Source organism: Cetorhinus maximus, chromosome 12 (genome assembly GCF_964194155.1).
Source record: "Cetorhinus maximus chromosome 12, sCetMax3.hap1.1, whole genome shotgun sequence".
NCBI classification, from domain to species: domain Eukaryota; kingdom Metazoa; phylum Chordata; class Chondrichthyes; order Lamniformes; family Cetorhinidae; genus Cetorhinus; species Cetorhinus maximus.
In genome coordinates, this window is record NC_135890.1 from 75,212,078 (window position 1) to 75,219,349 (window position 7,272).

At 40.0% G+C, this 7,272-nt stretch overlaps 1 pseudogene across 1 annotated transcript; it reads right to left on the minus strand.

Annotated features, from left to right (window-relative positions):
* Positions 1 to 2,225: 2,225 nt before the first annotated feature.
* Positions 2,226 to 5,970, minus strand: LOC144687589 (immunoglobulin lambda-1 light chain-like; annotated as a pseudogene). The gene is made up of 3 exons (XR_013578173.1): positions 5,876 to 5,970; positions 5,416 to 5,756; positions 2,226 to 2,548 (listed from the first exon to the last, which is right to left on the minus strand). The product of XR_013578173.1 is annotated as an immunoglobulin lambda-1 light chain-like (transcript).
* Positions 5,971 to 7,272: the final 1,302 nt, after the last annotated feature.

Genomic DNA, 7,272 nt, shown 5'->3' on the forward strand with positions numbered 1-7,272 from the left:
TTGAATATGATTGCACCTTTTCTGAGGGCATTTTGAAATATTTTGTAATGGTCTTCAGATATTTTTATGGATAAAGTTTATCTTTTCAAAAAAAAAAGCTGACATATTCTTTAATTTAGCTTAATTGGTGTTGGCCTTTGTCGGTAGTTAATCTTGATAATAGGGAAATGATTTTTTCAATCTGATTTTGGACACACGTCTTTATATAATTAGCATGAAATTTTGTTCAAATCAGATTTCAAGCACTCTTTACTGCCATTTTGCGTCTGTATTTTTACTTAAAGTATGTAAGAAGGCTTTATATTAATCGTTAATGTAAAATTCCTTTAGGAGCTTTAGTATTAACTTGCATAAGTTTAAAAGCCAACCCTATGATAAAACTATGGATTAATCAATAGCTCTTTATTTATATTATAATTGAGGCCCATCTTACTTAACTGTCTGTTTCTGGGCTGGTATTCAACTATTCATGCAAGTTGTCTGATCTTTATCTATTGTTACCAAAGCCACGAACATTCCAATAGTGCAGACTTATCCTGATTGTTGTAAAATTGTAGGGTCATTTTTTAAATAAATAATCATAGATGGATTCTAAAGAATTACTCTAATTTAAATGTAATGACTTAAAAAGGTAACATAATACAGCTTGGGTTATATACTTATAAAAGGTGAAATAATAATGTTAGATCGTTTAATTATCAAGGGTTAAATCTTTGACTTTAAACCAAGGCATGCCGCTTGCAATCTGATGTTACAGACACACGTTTCACTACACAGTTATACATTGCATTGTTGTAAAGTTGATGCAGTAATTATATTGAACTGAACAGAAGTCTGTACTTTATCAAATTTGCAGTGTCACGTATTTTAATAAGGATAATTTTTGAGGAGTTTTAATTTGTAAAACCTTTTAAAATAGCTATTGATTCATTTAAAGCCTTCAATTAAAATTAATTGAGGCTCACTACATTAAAACCATTTCTTGCTGGCTTGCCTAATTCATTGTCAGTGTAACAATGCATGAAATGGTTGCTGTCAGGAGACCACGTCTCACTTCTAAGATGGCTTCCTTTGCCCTTGTCAGTTTATTCAATAAATTTAGGCCGAGAATAAGTTACTTACAGTTTGCATTCCTTATGGCCTTATTTATTTTTTAGTCCTAAATTAGTCTGAATATGGAAGCCTATATCCTGAAGGGATACTGTTCCGAGTTTACGATTAGTGTGACGCTGAATTTTAAAAGCGTGAATCTTGTCTCAGCTGAAATATAAACAGAAAGTACTAGTAAAACTCGACAGGTCCGGCAGCATCTATGGAGAGAAAGACAGAGTTAACGTTTCGAGTCCGTATGACTATTTCCGAGGCTCATATTGGAAGAAGAATCATATTGGACTCGAAAGGTAAACCCTGTTTCTCTCTCCACGTCTGATACTGGAGCAGCTGAGCTTTTCCAGCACTTTCTGATTTCATTTCAGATCTCCAGCCTCTGCAGTATTTTGCTTTTATCTGATCTGGGCTGTTTTCGGTCAAAGGCTTCACACAATCTAAAGTTGCGGCTATCTGATTGCGACTAATGGAAACTGCACCAAAATATACTTTGCTAAACAATTAAAGTTATCGGACAATTTTGAAATAACAAATGCAGTAGCAGAAAATGCACGGCGTTTGGCCTCGGTATCCAAAAGATAGGCGGTCACGAAATTTGCCCTGAAATTCTGTAAACTGGTGTTTCAGAAGCACTTACACTAAGTGCTGTGAATTCTTGTCATAAACACGGACATAGTGATCAGCTCTATCCCCTCATGGACAATATTCAGCCTGGTGTATCTTTAAAAATATGATGCAAGATCCCTTTCAGGCCTACGGGTACATCATTTCATTATTCCCACTGATGTCACTGCTTTACAGAAATGTGCAGAGTGCAGCAAAAAAAACTTCACGATTCGTCACGATTAGAAATTTGCTATGAATTGTTTCAGAGGGAGCAGACAGAAAATAACGATAACGCCTGAGATAACGGAATTCATTTTTTTACACTGCGAGTATTTGCAACATTACACTGAAACTTTGATCAGTTCAGAGCGGGCACATTGTAAAATACAGACAGCGAGATCGAGCCAACAAACTGCAACTTGTTCTGATTTTAAATGTTCCGCTTTACAGCACTTGTTATTTTAAACAAACTACACTGGTGGCAAAACAATTCAACGCACAACAAGTTTGAATCACACACAGCTGGATCTTGAGATGCTTGATAGGAACGGGTTTGCCTGAGTCTCGTGTTCAACCAGACAGGAGTAAAGCTCGTGTGAGTTCCACTCTGAGGCTGACAGAGTCAGATAGCTGCTCACACTGAAAGTGTTGTCCGTCTCCTGCTGGATCCGACTGGTCTCAACCCCATTGCCTCTGACACTGCCATCTACAGTCCATTCAACCTCCACAGCTCCAGGGTTAAAACCGCTCACCAAACACACCAGGGTCGCCGTGTTCTTCGCTGTGATTTGATCCGATGAAGGCGGAAGGAGGGAGACCGAGGGGACCCGTGGATCTGGAAAGTGGATAAGACAAAGAAGATTCGACCTTAATTGACATAAAAGTCGGAATCAATGTCTTACATTGTGCAATCTTTGAAAATTACACGTTACTCTACAAAGCTATGAGGAATTTAGCACAACGGAACCTCATTGGTGTTAACTGCACAACCCTTGGGGCCGGCGGTCCTGGACAATATATATAACCTGTGAAGATATTCCTACTTTTTCTGCACGACAAGGAACACATGCAAATTCTTAAGAGGAAAATGAATCAAAGCGAAACAATGAGGACAGAAAATAGTGTAAGGATTGAAAAAGCAATTAATCGGTATTCGGAATAAATCTTGGAACAAAATTGAGAGATTCTGCAAGATCTACCTCAGAACACTCAAGTCCAAACAACTTCCTCTTGAAAAAAACTATTAACCAAGTGTTAAGCAATTTCCAGTTTGCATTTCTTTTCACATAAGTGGTAAATACTGGGCTAATATTTGAATTTCGGCACAATCAGTACCGAGGCCGCTTTGCTCCCCCCTGGTTTGCACAATGTTTCTCGCCAGTCCTCACTCACGCACCCCCACCCCGCACAAAATCCCACAATCCCCACCCCACCCGACTATAATTTAATGTGTAACACTTAAGAAAGCTGTTCTATCACATTCAAAATACTTTCTTTGGGAACATCGTTAAGTTGAAGGTGTCAAAACGATACATCTTCATTAAGCATAAAACTTATTCCAACAAACATCATTTGTAATGTCGCGAATTATATCTACATTATATAATAATAACCCAAAAACAACCTCAATTTATATGCAAGTAATAAGACCAACGTGACTTGGCCAATATTTATCGCTTAACCAATATCGCTGGAACAGATGAACTGCTGATTGATGTTTGTGGGGTCTTGCTGTGCGCAAATAGGCTGCCATGTTTCTTACATTACACGCGTGATTGTCCTGAAAACAAGATGCACCGACTCAACTGTGAAGCGCGCTCATATGTCCTGAGGTCGTGACAGGCGTTATTCCAATGCAAGTTCTTTCTTTCTAATTCTTAAACAGAAATATTTCCATGACAGTCACAATGAAAGATCACCCAGCGTAAGAAGATTGAAGACAAACTGTCACAATCTCCTGCCTCTTTAACTGACAGTTTGCACCATGCATTACAAGTGCCAGCTGTAATGACAAACTCTCGGTAAATTGTTCATCTCACGTAAAACAACGAAGGGCTGAAACGTTACTCTTTTGTTCAATTCCAGAACTAGAGGCTGGATCATTACGATTGGTTGCGGCATTGAGATGTAGTGTCAGTTGTACCGGCGGGTCTCAGCAGTACCAGATTTGCCTGTGCCGGCTTAACTATCTCCTGCCGTTCTGAGTTGGAACCCCCAAGGTCGCTTTACTTTTCTGACATTGTAATTTGGAGGCTGACTCACCGCGTAGTCTGAAAACCCTTTATCAGAGTTTTGTGATCTCCCTACATTACCCGGAGTTTAGCTGAACATCATGATACTGAAATATCTGAAATCTCATGGGTAATTGAGCAGTTTTTGCCATCAGTTTCTATTGTTGGCTAAACAATTGTTTTTAAGCGAGACCTTCTTACGCTAACATTTGTAGTAAAAGTCCAGTATTAGAGGGATAACTGAAAATATGAAAGAGCATTTTTATTTTCTATTTCATCTCAGTCCATTTCATTTCGATGCCGCCGAAAAACCAAGTTAAAATGGCAACAGAGTCCCCGAGTTGTCAGTAATATCCCCCCTCTCAGGCTAATCACAGAATCAGCAGCAAAGTGCAATTGAGTGAATAAAAGAAGCAGGTACAACAATCTGAACATCTACTCCGAGATACGCACACACAGTTCATCGGGTGGAAGATAATGATCCACTGATGTATTAAGGAATTAGATGTCATGTCAATTACTGATGTTTGTTATTGAGTTGTGCAGAAACTGGATGGGTGTTGATCATTATCACCAGCTGATACCACTTTTCTTATTGTAGTCAGAGGGGATTATGGTGAAATGGGGGGTTGAGAATTTTGCTTTGAACGGTTTCCACTGAGTTTGGGGACGAGATTGAGTTGCAGCAAGTTGCCACACTAACTTTCTCAATCCAAAAATGGGGATTAAATTGTGTTATTGCTCTGAGTGGAATGAAAGTTTTGAATTTGCGTTTTAGGCTTTTGAGCGGGGCAATCAGAGCCGGGGCTGCCAATCTAAAAACCGAGTGGGATTCATGGAATCTTAGAATTACAGAGCACAGAAGGAGGCCAATCGCGCCTTTTGAAAGGCGGGTGCACGATGTCTGTTTCCCAAACATTTGTTTTCCTTCTTTAAATGTTTCTCCACTTTCCATTTAAACACCACGATGGTTCCTCTCGCTCCGATATTAAGACTCAGCAGTCCGAACAGCCCCTTCGGTAAAGAATATATCCTACCCTGTCCCTTCAATCTTCTAGCAATGACATTCAACTGATGCCCTCAAGTTACCGACTGACGGGAAGGTGAAATTATCTGTTTCCATCTTGTTATAAGAATACGGAACATGACTGCAAATTTCCGCCAGACCATTCTGGCAGTTTCCAGTGGACCGAGCTCCACTCCCGCTCTCTCAACTTAAAACCTGGCCGTATGGCTTCATCTGAGAAAAAATTAGCCCTGTGCGCTCTTTAAAGCCTGCATACTCTCCGTAAAATTGGCCACATTTATGCCTGTCTATCTTTTGTATGTCACAGGACACTGACTCACTATAGCCGTCTATAAATGCATTTTAAGAACTATCATCTTGGTTTGCTCTAATTCAACCTACCAAACTAATAGATGTAGTGTTTTTTAAGAGTGCCCGCAGTAATGCTGCAAATAATTTACTTGCTGTCCAGGTTCAGCTTGGTTCCTCTCCCGAAGGTCACTATTCCACTGCTACCTACAGCACAGTAATAATCGGCGGCGTCCTCCGATTTCACGTTGGTGATGGTTAAATGCATCGTGTTAGTCGATGATTCCACAGCCCCGGTAAATCGATCTGGAATACCCGAACTCTACCATTGCTCTCGTCCCAGACCAATACAGGGGCACTGCCGGGTTTCTGCCAGTACCAGCTCGTGTAGTAGCTGCCAATGCTGCCTCCGGACATGGTATAGATGATCTTGACGGTTTTCCCCGGGGATGTTGAGATGGATCCCGGTTAAGTCAGGACAGGATCCGCGTTTGTGCCTGGCGAAATAATAATTATTGACAATGCAATTGTGAATATTGTTTGTAAGTCAGCTCTGTTAAACACAAGCACACAAAATAGGAGCAATGTAAATAGCAGCGATAGTGCGGGTACTTACTGTGGAGACAGAGCATCAGTGCGGAGAGAATTCGAACCCACTGAGTCATGGTGAAGGTTCTAGTGAGGGTCAGAGAGAAAATAGTTCCTGACACAACGTGTGGCTGGATTCTATCTGAACCTCGTCTTAAGAAGTTTCAACCTTGGCCACGTCATTGAATATTAAACATGCATGCAAATCTCCAGCCACCCAAAGGGGGTAATGGAATCTCATGTCCTGAGTTGACTGATATTTGCGTCGTTTCGTATGCCAGCCATTTTAGAAAGCGAGAAACAAATTAGAAAGCAACACGAAAATAATTGAATACCAGAAAATAAAAGGGCGGGTGAAACATGGGGGTTGGATGAACCGAAGTTTGTGCTTTAAAAGGCTCAAGATTAAAATAAAGAGTAAAAGCTGAGCGCGGCAAGCGGTTTAATGGCTATATGGTTTCGTGGAAAGTCAAATTGGGAAAACAGAGTGTGAGTTGAGATTTGATTTGTATAGAGCGAAAAATTAAAGACATCGAGCATTGCCCTTATTTACATAAGGGAATGGATAGATAGATAGATAGATAGATAGATAGATAGATAGACAGACAGACAGACAGACAGACAGACAGACAGACAGACAGACAGACAGATAGATAGATAGATAGATAGATAGATAGATAGATAGATAGATAGATAGATAGATAGATAGATAGATAGATAGATAGATAGATAGATAGATAGATAGACAGACAATGAAAGATGGACATCACACAGGAACGTTTTGTTTTTGTTGCGCCTTGGGATGTGAGTGAAGTGCCAAAAATATCCTGGCAGCAATCTTGGGAATCGTTGGTGAGTTAGGTGTTGTGAGAGAAGTATTCATGATGGAGTGCAACCTTTCGCAAGAAGTTTTATTTATGGGCCTGAGAGATATACTTAATGTCACAGGAAACCGCGCGTTTCAGAATATCAATGTATTGAAGAATGAATGGTATATGAGTCAAACGTAGCAGTTGTTAATTGATAGTTATGGCAAACTGCAATATGAAACATAGTTGTGCGATAATATTGTAGAAAACATTGTACGAAATTCCATTTGTGCTCAATTTAAAAATAACAAGCAAAATTCATAAAATATTTTAAATGTTCAAAACTAATAATAAACTATTAATAACTAATCATGCAATAATCTTCCATTATCCTCTAGCTACAGGCGAATTTAGGGGCCGATTAGCTTAGTTCGCTCAGTTACCTAGCGTGTGGTTCAGAATAACAGCAACAGCGCGAGTTCGATTCCCGTTCCGGCTGAAGTAGGCACAGGACCTGCCACCTCGCCCTGGCCCCCGAGAGTGGAAGGCAATGGCAAACCAAAGCTGACAAAAGCTGCCATGAAAACGGCTCAGGCTGAAGCACCAGCAGAGAATG